Source organism: Podarcis bocagei (genome assembly GCF_964188305.1).
Source record: "Podarcis bocagei genome assembly, chromosome: 8".
Classification (NCBI taxonomy): domain Eukaryota; kingdom Metazoa; phylum Chordata; class Lepidosauria; order Squamata; family Lacertidae; genus Podarcis; species Podarcis bocagei.
In genome coordinates this window covers 10,706,870-10,718,976 of record NC_138133.1, presented here as the reverse complement: position 1 = coordinate 10,718,976, position 12,107 = coordinate 10,706,870, and the positions used below count along the sequence as shown (strand labels likewise).

At 44.4% G+C, this 12,107-nt stretch overlaps 1 long non-coding RNA gene across 1 annotated transcript in view; it reads left to right on the top strand.

The window, feature by feature from the left end:
• Window positions 1-914: 914 nt before the first annotated feature.
• The window catches only part of LOC308593921, a 30,881-nt gene continuing 19,688 nt past the window's right edge, over window positions 915-12,107 (top strand). Inside the window, exons 1-2 of the long non-coding RNA XR_014011082.1 lie at window positions 915-1,022; window positions 10,738-10,825. This is a non-coding gene — a long non-coding RNA (uncharacterized lncRNA). The remainder of the gene's footprint in view (window positions 1,023-10,737; window positions 10,826-12,107) is intronic.

The window sequence follows — 12,107 nt, the reverse complement described above, 5'->3', positions numbered from 1 at the left end:
ACCCGCGGCGTCCGCAACCCGCAGCAGCGCATCTGCACACGCACGGGTTGCGATTCAGTGCAGCTGTGCATGCACAAAGCATGATTTAGCGCTTCTGTGCATGCGTGGTCGCCGAAACCTGGAAGTAACCTGTTCTGGTACTTCCGAGTTTTGGCGGTCCGCAACCCGAAAAAATGCAACCTGAAGCGTCTGTAGCCCAAAGTATGACTGTACTAAGGTTTTGTTTCTGAAGGGAACCTTTTCATCACTTTCAGTTTCTGTTCCACTGGGTTACTTTTGGTTTCTATTCTTCACCACCCCTTTACCTGCCCCTCAAAAGAGGAGGTGTAAGTCCAGCATCACCCCCTAAGCTCATCTCCTGATCATAGAAAGGCACCACAATTCTGTTGGGAGGTGGTTGATGTTGTTTTACAAGCAAGTGAAATAAATAAATAAGGAAATCCTGTTGAATGCCTTTCTGGAATTACAGGATGAGCTTCTGAAACTATGAGAAACAGCTCATGCCTTTTCCGGTTCAGACTGGGCCATTTATCATCTGAGGAGTACCTAGTGAAGAAGGTGGGGAGCACATGCCTAAGTTAGAACACCACCCATTTACATCCCCAGCAAATTCTGGTTGTTATCGTCAGACCCTGCTTGGGGATATAATGGCTCACTTAAACCCTGGGCTCTTCGAGATGAACTTGGGAGCTCTCCCAAGTCCTGCAGCAATGAGCAAGATCCAAAATAGCAGTCCCCAATCAATGTTGTTCTTTTGTAGCCTCTGGAAACATTCCAGGGTGGTGGTGATAGATTTGCTTATATTAATGCTTCCCATTGAGAATGAACTTCCAGGGTTATTTCAAGACATTTTAAAGCATTTCAGCAAATCCTATAAACGTTGTTTTCACTGTCTGCTTTTCCCAAGGAAAAAAATCGTGCCGTTTACAGCCATAGAAAGACTACTGGATTTTTCATTCTTTTAATCTTTGTGGCATGTTGGACAGACCACCAGCAGCTGCTTATCAGCTGGCTGACATCAGGTAAAGAGCCAGCCCTATATGTTTTATTTACATTTTAAAAAATAGGATGTGGAATATCTCAGCAAGTTCCTGAGAGACCCACGAAACGTATACCATGGGTTATAGAAGCACATCTAATTAGATTTGACAGTATAACCTTCCTGTAGCATGCCTAGGGTATCCCCTCAAGAAATAGCTGGTTTCAAGATCAGCATCCTTGAATGCACTTCTGCATAAGGCATTTCTCTCCCCCAACCCCCACAAGTGTTTGGTGTTATTTTTGTAGTGTGTTTGTGTTTGTGTGTGTGTGTAAACCTAGACAGCATCTTAAAAAGCAGAGACATCACCTTGCCAACAAAGGTCCGCATAGTTAAAGGTATAGTTTTCCCAGTAGTGATGTATGGAAGTGAGAGCTGGACCTTAAAGAAGGCTGATTGCCGAAGAATTGATGCTTTTGAATTATGGTGCTGGAGGAGACTCTTGAGAGTCCCATGGACTGCAAGATCAAACCTATCCATTCTGAAGGAAATCAGCCCTGAGTGCTCACTGGAAGGACAGATCCTGAAGCTGAGGCTCCAATACTTTGGCCACCTCATGAGAAGAGAAGACTCCCTGGAAAAGACCCTGATGTTGGGAAAGATGGAGGGCACAAGGAGAAGGGGACAGCAGAGGACAAGATGGTTGGACAGTGTTCTCGAAGCTACCAGCATGAGTTTGACCAAACTGCAGGAGGCAGTGGAAGACAGGAGTGCCTTGCGTGCTCTGGTCCATGGGGTCACGAAGAGTCGGACATGACTAAATGAATAGACATCAACAACAAACCCAAACAAAGAGTGTTGGATTTGACCAGAGGAGCTCCAGGTTCAAATCCCTGCTCTGCCACAAAGCTTGGGCCAGGAAAGTCATTGCAGCCTAACTCACCTTTATGGAGGATTCAAAAAAAGAACCGAAAAGCCTTTTGTGTGCACTTCAGATGACTATAGGCGTCATACAAGGGAGAAAGAGACAAGCCACTCTTCAGTTTGCAAGAGCAGTGTATACATTGGTTGAAAGGTTGGGCTGTCAACGGAAGCAATGGCATGGAAAGCTATCAGCTACAGACTGGTGGGTCCTTTCAGTACAGCAATTTTTATTTTTTTAGTTAAAGCATTTCCTCTCATCTGTTCCAACAGCTCAAAGCAACCAAAATCAGAATAAAACCCTGAGTTTTATATATTTTAAAATACCCATTATTATTTTTTCAGTGACACTAGAGGGGGCTTGGATGAGGCAGGGGTATCTCTCCTCTTACCTCAATCTGACTGTGCTGGGCTCTGTTGTTGCAGTTTCTTGCTTCACCAATCGAAAGCGTGGATGGGCAGATGCAGATATTGTTATGTATTGAAGTTCTCACCCTGGGCCAGCAGGGGGATACTGTAGATAGTCTTCACTCAGGTCCGCATATCCAAATAAGGAATTGAAATTGACATTCAGTGATTGGATAGTTACAGAAAGTTGTTACTGTTGCTTTGTAGTTGAGCTCCATATAAGCAGGTTGGCTGAACCCTTCAGTTCAGTTCTGTTCTGGCCTGTGAATAAACAAGAGCTGTCTGAAGAATCGCAGTGTCGTCTGATATGTTCACCCACAACTTAACACACATGATTTGCTGCAACAATGCAAATATATTAGGCATTCCCAGAACACCCACTGGACCAATCCTGCAAAAGCTGCACCTGTCTTCCCACGAACATAGGAAGCTGCCACATAATGGGCAAAGTTGTTGGCCCATCTACATCTGTTCTGTCTACTGACTAAGGTCTCAAGACACAAGCGTGTTACTTAAGATCATTTTAACTGAATATGCCAGGGATTGAATTTAGGAATTTCTGCATTCGAAGTACGCAGGTTTGACCCATGACATTTTGGCACCTGGGGCGAAATCACAACATGGCAACACCCTCCCCCAACAGGGAAGAAGGGGGAGGGGAGTGAAGATCTACATCAGGAACAAAGGGGCAATGAAAATTTACATTGGGGTCTGCTGCCCCTGTGGATCCTGCTGCCTGAAGTGGTCCCCTCACTTTGTCTCATGGGTGGGCCGGCCCTGAAAGCATGGACCCTGCCCACTGCAGCATCAGCCTAATTACGTATATTAGTAAACCTAGCAAATGCACAATCACTGAATTAGATACATATACAGCCTGATACTTCACTGGCACCAAAGACCAACACTGGAATTCTGCACTTGTGAACTGATTATGGTGGAAGAGCCACAAAACTAGAGAATTGTATGGGGTTGCCTGTGAACTGTGAATTCGTCTGCCCGGGGAGAATCATCCTGAGATGGTCTCTCTGCTAATCATCAATCTCCCTCTGCAAGCAACGTTTCTGTTTAATAGCTGATAGAGCATCTCAGAGGGGACTTCCCTTCCGCCCCCTTTGTTTAAAATGAAATATAATGGACCTGGACTTATCAGTGTCTCTAAATGCATTTTCTGCGCTTTATCCCTGCTAAGGGATTTGGTCTATCCTAGTGAGTACGTGCAGAATGGAATCTGAGCTTGGTATAATTTGATCCATCAATTTAACATTAGATTAATATGCAGAGAGGTCTCTTTTGTGGATTAAAGAAAAAACCCAGAAGGAGAAACACTTATTAATTTAAAATGGACTTGAGAAATGGAATGGAGCTGCTCCTATTAGTATCTGCCATAGAGCTCAGTCGTTGCTTTGAGCATAGACTTGCAACCATTAGGTGGGTATTAAAGCAGATCTACAGTTATCCAGAGAAGAGACAATCTTGACCATCTCCAGGTTTCATGGAAGAATGTAGCCATTCCAAAGTGAGACTTCCCAGGACTTCAGAAAATTTATGGGGAGATGAAACCCATTGCTCCATGTTTACCAGATTTTAGTTGAAAGGTATGCTGGGACACAGCTCATGCTTTCAAAATCACACTGATCAGAATCTTCCAAAGATAGATAGGATATTTAAGCCATGACAGCTCAGGTGTTTTGTTTTTTAAATAAAAACACTGAAAGCAATACAAGGGATATTCAAAAGCTTGAGAGCGGTACTCTTGTATGCTTAGAACTTTGGACTGCTGGCATTTTGTGTCAAGTTATAAAACCGACTTGCTGGTTTTTATGCCTGAGACTGAGGGACACGGGTGGCGCTGTGGGTTAAACCACAGAGCCTAGGACTTGCTGATCAGAAGGTCAGCGGTTCAAATCCCCACGATGGGGTGAGCTCCCGTTGCTTGGTCCCTGCTCCTGCCAACCTAGCAGTTCGAAAGCACGTCAAAGTGCAAGTTGATAAATAGGTACTGCTCCAGCGGGAAGGTAAAAGGCGTTTCCGTGCACTGCTCTGGTTTTCCAGAAGCGGCTTAGTCATGCCGACCACATGAACCGGAAGCTGTATGCTGGCTCCCTCAGCCAATAAAGCGAGATGAGCGCCGCAACCCCAGAGTCGGCCACAACTGGAACTAATGGTCAGGGGTTCCTTTACCCTTTACCTTTATGCCTGAGACCAGTACTTATTTAGACAATGTACAGGACGCTCTAAAGAGGCATAAAAGAAAGGAAAGGAAAAGAAAAGAAAAGAAAAGAAAAGAAAAGAAAAGGGAGAAAGGTTATTGCCCCAAGAAGTTTACAATCTGAATTTTGACAGGGCTGAGGGGAGAGGTGCAACAGAGGGTGATGAGAGGCAAAGGGGACTAAGAGCATGTGCAGTGTGCGTACATAAACTTTGTTTCAGCTGGGGATGGAGACTAAGGAGGTAACTCAAAGCCTGTTTAAAACTTAATCCAACCCATCAGAATCCATCCAACAAATTTTAACCTCATGGCACAGATTCCTCAACTCAAATGTTCACATCCAAGCACATTATAATAATTATTATGGGGTTCACTAGAAGGACAGATCCTGAAGCTGAGACTCCAATGCTTTGGCCACCTCATGAGAAGAGAAGACTCCCTGGAAAAGACCCTGATGTTGGGGAAGATGGAGGGCACAAGGAGAAGGGGACGACAGAGGACGAGATGGTTGGACAGTGTTCTTGAAGCTACCAGCATGAGCTTGGCCAAACTGCGGGAGGCAGTGGAAGACAGAAGTGCCTGGCGTGCTCTGGTCCAGGGGGTCATGAAGAGTTGGACATGACTAAACGACTAAACAACACAACAACAACATTATGGGGCTCAAGAAGACCTTCCATGCTACTTTCTCCCCACTTCTCTCTTTTCGCCAAATGCCACCTTCAACATTCAATGGCTCAGCTACGCTCAGCTGCAGGCTTAACTGATCCAGATCCAAACACAATCTGCTCCACTGCCAATTCCGTAGTGCTTTCCCCCTGCCTGGTGTGGAAGTGACAACTGCCTACAGAAACCAATGAAGAACCTCTGGGTGCAAGTGTTGCTGTGTTTGGGCAGGAGTTTCTTCCACGCCCACCAGAACAGGAAGTAGCAGTACAGAAGGGAGTTCCTGGCCATTCCATGAACTCCCATTTGAAGCACGTTGGCGTCCACAGTCAACAAACATTTAGCACTCTCAAAGCTATGCCACACTGCCTCTGAAATAAGGGGGAAATAAAAACATTAAAAACATTAAGTGTAAAGGCTGGAAGAGAAAAGGCAGAATATGAATATACTGTCGGAGAAGTATGGTTTCTGAGAGATAGTCCTGGCTGTGAAGAGATGGGTCCAGAGTCGTCCCCATATTACCATATTTTTCGCTCTATAGGACGCACCTTGTTTTAGAGGGGGAGAACAAGAAAAAAAATTCTCCCCCTCTCTGCTCAGCGCCCTTTCAGTGAAGCGTCTGGAGAAACGGAGCCCCTTCCATTTCTTCTCCCGCTTCGCTGAAGGGGCGCTGCGCAGCTCTCCCTCTCTGCTGAAGCCAGGAGAGTCTTGCTCTCCCGGCTTCAGCAAAAGGAACCTGAAGCCTTCAGAGCGCAGCGTGAGTTCCCACTGCGTTCCAGGTTCCTTTTGCTGAAGCCAGGAGAGTCTTGCTCTCCTGGCTTTAGGCGGCTATCCCTGAAGCCTGGAGAGTGAGAGGAGTCGCTGTGCACTGACCCCTCTCGCTCTCCAGGCTTCAGCGAAAACAACCTGAAGCCTCCGGAGCATGGAGGGAGCGCTCCCTCTGCGCTTTGGAGGCTTCGCGTTGCTGTCGCTGAAGCCAAGGAGCCTGCATTCACTCCATAGGACGCACACACATTTCCCCTTAATTTTTGGAGGGGAAAAAGTGCGTCCTATAGAGCAAAAAATATGGTACTTTCACTGAGTGAATAGGTTGCGGTGGTATCAGGACATTGATCTGCATTCAGTCTGCATACAGCCTTCGAAATGGAAGCTTGTACTCTGCAGTCTTAAGAGGCTTTTGGACTCTAAATGGGTCTTTTGCTACCTCTGCAGGTATTGTTGTGTATGGAGGCAATTACATGAAACATAACTTCTCCCCACTTTATTCCCTTGCCTTTCCTAATAACCTGTATTTTAATTAAAAACAGCAATTTACAGTGCAGTTCATTTATAACAACATAATCCATGGTAATCGCAACGCAATAAATTTATGTTTTAAGTAAAATTTTAATGCTCCGAGCAGCTGGGTCTCTGAAGTGTGGAAATAGCTAACATTTTTCACTTGGTGCGATGCATCCCGTAGAAAGCCCCAGACTTTAATTACAGAGACACCACAGCCAAGGGATGGAGAATTGAGTGATTATAATAGTAAAATGAGAAATGATTTGTTTGCAACTTGCAGTAAATCTAGAAAATATCTAAATAACATGGAGCGACAATTTGCAATGAGCTGGACAAATACACATAGGTTGATCATTCAGAAAGGTAAACTGCTGAATAAGGTACATGAGAATAATGATGGATTTCATCCCCCAAAAATGTGTAAGACACATCAAATTATAAACTTGCATAGTTGGCCAAATTTTTATGGCTGAGTGTTCTGATTTCCTCTTTATGTATGAAAAAATCAATAACTTTATTCCAGTTGAACCAGAATCCAATTTTATAATTCACATCTGGCTGGTAAAGAACGTAAGAACCGGCTTGCTGAGCCAAACCAAAGGTCCACCTAGAACCCTGTGTCCCAGTCAGATGTTCACTGAAGGGGTCACATTCAATTATTTGTTTCCAACATTTTGTAATTAAAAATACAGTGGTACCTCGGGTTACATACGCTTCAGGTTACATACGTGTAGTGGTTCTAGGGGTTGCTCGTGCGTAAGCAGGTGTCTATCTCCCCGGCTGGGTGCAAACACCTTGCTGGGTTGCCAAAGTGAACCTTTTCTGTCCGGACAGCCACTCACCTGTGGCTGACTCAATCGCTGGCAGAATCCGTCAGTGGGTGTTTCTTAAACTTCTTCCAGCAAAGAAGCTCTTTGACGCCTAGTCTCCTCCTACTCTCTCTGTGCGAAAGCCTTCTGCGCAAGGAGGGCGTAGGCAATGGAGGACCCTTACTCTCCCCGCTGGTCCCAGGCAAGGAGTCATGGGACCGCCTCGCCGCTTCCCCCATCTGCCCCCCTTCTCCACTGGTGCTATGCTGATTCTCTTCCCCAGAAGATGGGCTGCTTCTCCCGATCCCTGGACGCTCTCTGGAATCCCTCTGGCTTTTGCTCTCTCCCTCCGGTACTGATGGCAGTTCCCTGACAATACGCTTCAGGTTACAGACTCTGCTAACCCAGAAATATTACCTCGGGTTAAGAAGTTTGCTTCAGGATGAGAACAGAAATTGTGCTCCGGCGGCGCAGCAGCAGTGGGAGGCCCCATTAGCTAAAGTGGTGCTTCAGGTTAAGAACAGTTTCAGGTTAAGAACAGACCTCCGGAACGAATTAAGTACTTAACCCAAGGTACCACTGTATACTACCTCTATACCCTAAAATGTCATTTTTAGCTAGCATGACTATTACCTACCGATAGCTCATCCACCATGAATTGATCTATTCCTTCTAAAAACACCTTCTGTACTAATGGCTGTCAATGGATTATACAGGGGTCAGCAAACTTTTCCAGCAGGGGGCTGGTCCACTGTCCCTCAGACCTTGTGGGGGGGGGGGCTGGACTATGTTTTGAAAAAAATAATAATGAACGAATTCCTGTGCGCCACAAATAACCCAGAGATGCATTTTAAATAAAAGCACACATTCTAGTCATGTAAAAACATGCTGATTCCCGGACCGTCCGCGGACCGGATTTAGAAGGCGATTGGGCCGGATCCAGCCCCCGGGCCTTAGTTTGCCTACCCTTGGATTAAGATAATCAGATGCTGAACAAGAAGTGATTGTGTACCCTATAGCAAGAAAGTGAAAAAGGATTCATAAATGAGTGCCTGGGCCTGAGCAAAGAGATTTGCAGGAATCTGTACATCATTTTACAGGCTAAGTATCTATGAGAAATGATTTTTTTAAAAAAATTAAAAATTAAAAATTAACCCTTCACCCTGCAGATAAACACATTGGACTTGGGATCTTAATGTGACTAACCAGGAATGTAACAATCAAATATGGGGATTAGAAGCAGATAATCAAACCTGATCACTATATCCAATTAAATAAATGAATATTTGCTCAGTTCTTTCACTGGGCATGTTCCCTTCTCAAGCATTTATTCCATTTAGACATGGATCTATAGAATATGTGATAACAAATATCACAAAGATAACACCTCAGTTCAGTACTGAAACAAAGAGAAGGGAGAGTGATAGAAAGTAAATAGGTGAATGTGAAATAGCTGAGGATGCTATTTCTCTAGAGCAGGACTGGGGAAAACTAGCATAGAATCGTAGAGTTGGAAGGGGTGCTGAGGGTCATCTAGGTCCAACCCCCTGCAATTCAGGAATCTCAACTAAAGCATCCATGGCAGATGGCCATCCATCCTCTGCTTAGAAACCTCCATGGGAAGAAAGTCTATCACGTTCCGAGGGAGCCCATTCCACTGTTGAACAGCTCTTACTGAGAAAGTTCTTCCTGATGTTTAGTCGGAATCTCCTGTCTTGTAACTTGAATCCACTGGTTTGAGTCCTACCCTCCGGAGCAGGAGAAAACAAGCTTGTTCCATCTTCCTTGCGACAGCCCTTTAAATATTTGAATATGGCTATCAATCATCCTCTTATCCAGGCAAACATACCCAAGTCCCTCAACCATTCCTCATAAGGCTTGGTTTCCACACCCTTTATCATCTTGGTCGCCCTCCTCCGTACACATGCCAGCTTATTACTATCCTTCTTAAATTTTGGTGCTCAGAACTGGACACAGTACTCTAGGTGTGGTTTGACCAAGGCAGACTAGAGCGGGACTATTACTTCCCTTTAGCTGGACAATAGACGTCTGTTGATGCAGCCTAGAATAGCATTAGCTTCTCTTTTTCTGTCACCGTGTCACACTGTTGATTCATGTTAAGCTTGTGGTCTACTAAGACCCCCTAGATCAGGCATAGGCAAATTTGTCCCTCCAGATGTTTTGAGACTACAATTCCCATCATCCCTGACCACTGGTCCTGTTAGCTAGGGATGATGGGAGTTGTAGTCTCAAAACATCTGGAGGGCCGAGTTTGCCTATGCCTACCGTAGATCCTTTTCACATGTACTACAGGCAATCCAGATGTCCCCATCTTATATTTGTGCAGCTGATTCTTCCCGCCTAAGTGCAGATCCTTCCATTTTTCCACATTGAAATTCATTTTGTTAGTTTTGGCCCACTTCTCCAATCTGTTATGGTCACTTTGAATCCCAATTTGGTCTTTTGCAGCATTGGCTACCCCTCCCAGTTTGGCTACCCCTCTCAGTGAGCATCTTCTTTCTTCTTTCACAATCCTTTTCTTCCATGGTCTTCTTCTTCTGGCTCTACAGCACAAACACCAACCAATGCGTGTTGATGCTGACTGACCAGCCCACATCAGTCAATCACAGTGTCTAAGAACTCTAAACCTGCAGCCACCAATCAGAGTTGTGCATAAAACTCCTCCTCAACTGTCAGTTAAGGTCCTCCAGTGAAAGTTGAACCAACTTTCCAATGAAAGTTGAAAGCCTGTAGGCTAAAGCTCTCTGCTCTCAGCTGGGCTTTCAGTAAGCCCACAACTTACCCAGGGGGTTATGTTATGGGGATTGTGCCTAAAGCCAAAATTTCGAACAATCAAAACACATGAGGTGCAATGGCGGGTGGGATTGCCAAATACTTTCCCCCAGACACCTGTCCCCTCTCTTCCCCCTTTTATTTTTTTTATTTTTGCCAAGCACATAAAGCTGAATGCACACAAGTTAAATGCATGTAAGTTGCAGGCTTACCATACTGAAACTTAAGCATACATAAGATTTCAGCCTTAAGCACATCCCTGATTTCTTCTTTGAAATCAATGGGTCATCAGTGATTAAATATTTGGCTGGGTGGTGCCAATTACTGTTGTGATATAACCAGCCTGAAATGTCTAGTTCTGCAGCGCGTGGTTTGCTTGAAGCTGACTTTCCTTGGGAGAAGATTGGGGCCTTTCAATATTAGCATGTGCCCTTTATTCAAATGAAAAGATACCGTCTCTGGGAATGCTCCGCTTTTGTGCGTGGGTGGGGGCTGGGTGCAGGGAGAAAGCATTTGGTTCTTTTATATTATTACTCCTTTTTCCATTTTTCCATTTGTCATTGATATATGTGGCGCAAAAGTAAAAAAAATGCAAACATTACATAAAGGCTGAGTAAATATACATTAAGGAGGACTAAGCCATCAAGTGATTTTACTCTTATCTGCATTTGCAGGTTGGTTAGATTCATCAATGTATGTGCAGCCAAACTCCATAATTCAATTCCTTTGGTGGAAGGGGAAAGCAGAGAAGGCAGCTTGGAGGTGACATCCTGTATACTGTACTGTAAAATCTTGCAAAGTTTTTTTTTAAAAAAAACCTATTATTATTTTCAAATATCTGTTTAGCCATTGGGGCAAAGTAGCGGAACTAATTTTAAGGACATTTCCCAAACATTTATTTAGATAAAAGATTGATAACAGTAAAAACTCTAAAACCGGCAGCTAGATAACTAGCTTTTATTAATGACCTGCCATACACCATGGCCGGATAATTAAAGTTTTTTTTTTCCTTTTTACACCCCAAAGGAAGAGAGTGGACAAATTTATTTGATAGTTTGATAACCATGGGACACTGGTTGAAAACTATTGATATAATCAGAGCTCATTCGATTTGTTCGCGACAGACACTCCTATCAGTTAATTTCACCTGTGAATAGTTAATTATTCCCTGGATGCATATGGTTGATCCATTAATAAAATTTGACTATGTCATAGGTATTCCTTTCTTTTGTTGCCCTCATGTGCATTTTTATCTATGGGAATCTCTCCCCTTTTTCTTGCAGTGGAAGACAGATGTTAGTGGTGTGGATATTTCAGCAGGGCCGCATTATAAATGGCATGCACTGGGGATGAGGAACGCTCTCCTCGCCTGAAAACGACTGGGCCTGGGTACATAAAGAAGGCTCCCAAGCATGAATGATAAACATTTTTCATTTGCAAGCCCTGCTTATGGGGCTGCGCTTCCCATTACCTTAAGCGAGGGGAAAGGGGGTCTCATTTTGGCAGAGGCACAAAATACTTTCAAGGCAGGAAGGAACATTCACAGAGACGACCCTTAGCTTCCTGTTTAATTCTACTTTCTCAATCTATATTTGTTAAAATTATTGCACTTAGCTTTGCAGTTGAGAGAACCCCAATGTTGTAAAAAATTGCTTTGGTGTGTGTGTGTGTGTGTGTGTGTGTGTGTGTGTGTGTGTGTATCACATTAATTTGTTGTTGTTGTTTAATTGTTTAGTCATGTCCGACTCTTCGTGACCCCATGGACCAAAGCACGCCAGGCACTCCTGTCTTCCACTGCCTTCCGCAGTTCGGTTAAACTCTTGTTATTAGCTTCGAGAATACTGACCAACCATCTCGTCCTCTGTCGTCCCCTTCTCCTTGTGCCCTCCATCTTTCCCAACCTCAGGGTCTTTTCCAGGGAGTCTTCTCTTCTCATGAGGTGGCCAAAGTATTGGAGCCTCAGCTTCAGGATCTGCCCTTCCAGTGAGCACTCAGGGCTGATTTCCTTAAGAAATCAGTACATTTTCGAGCACAATTCAAAGTG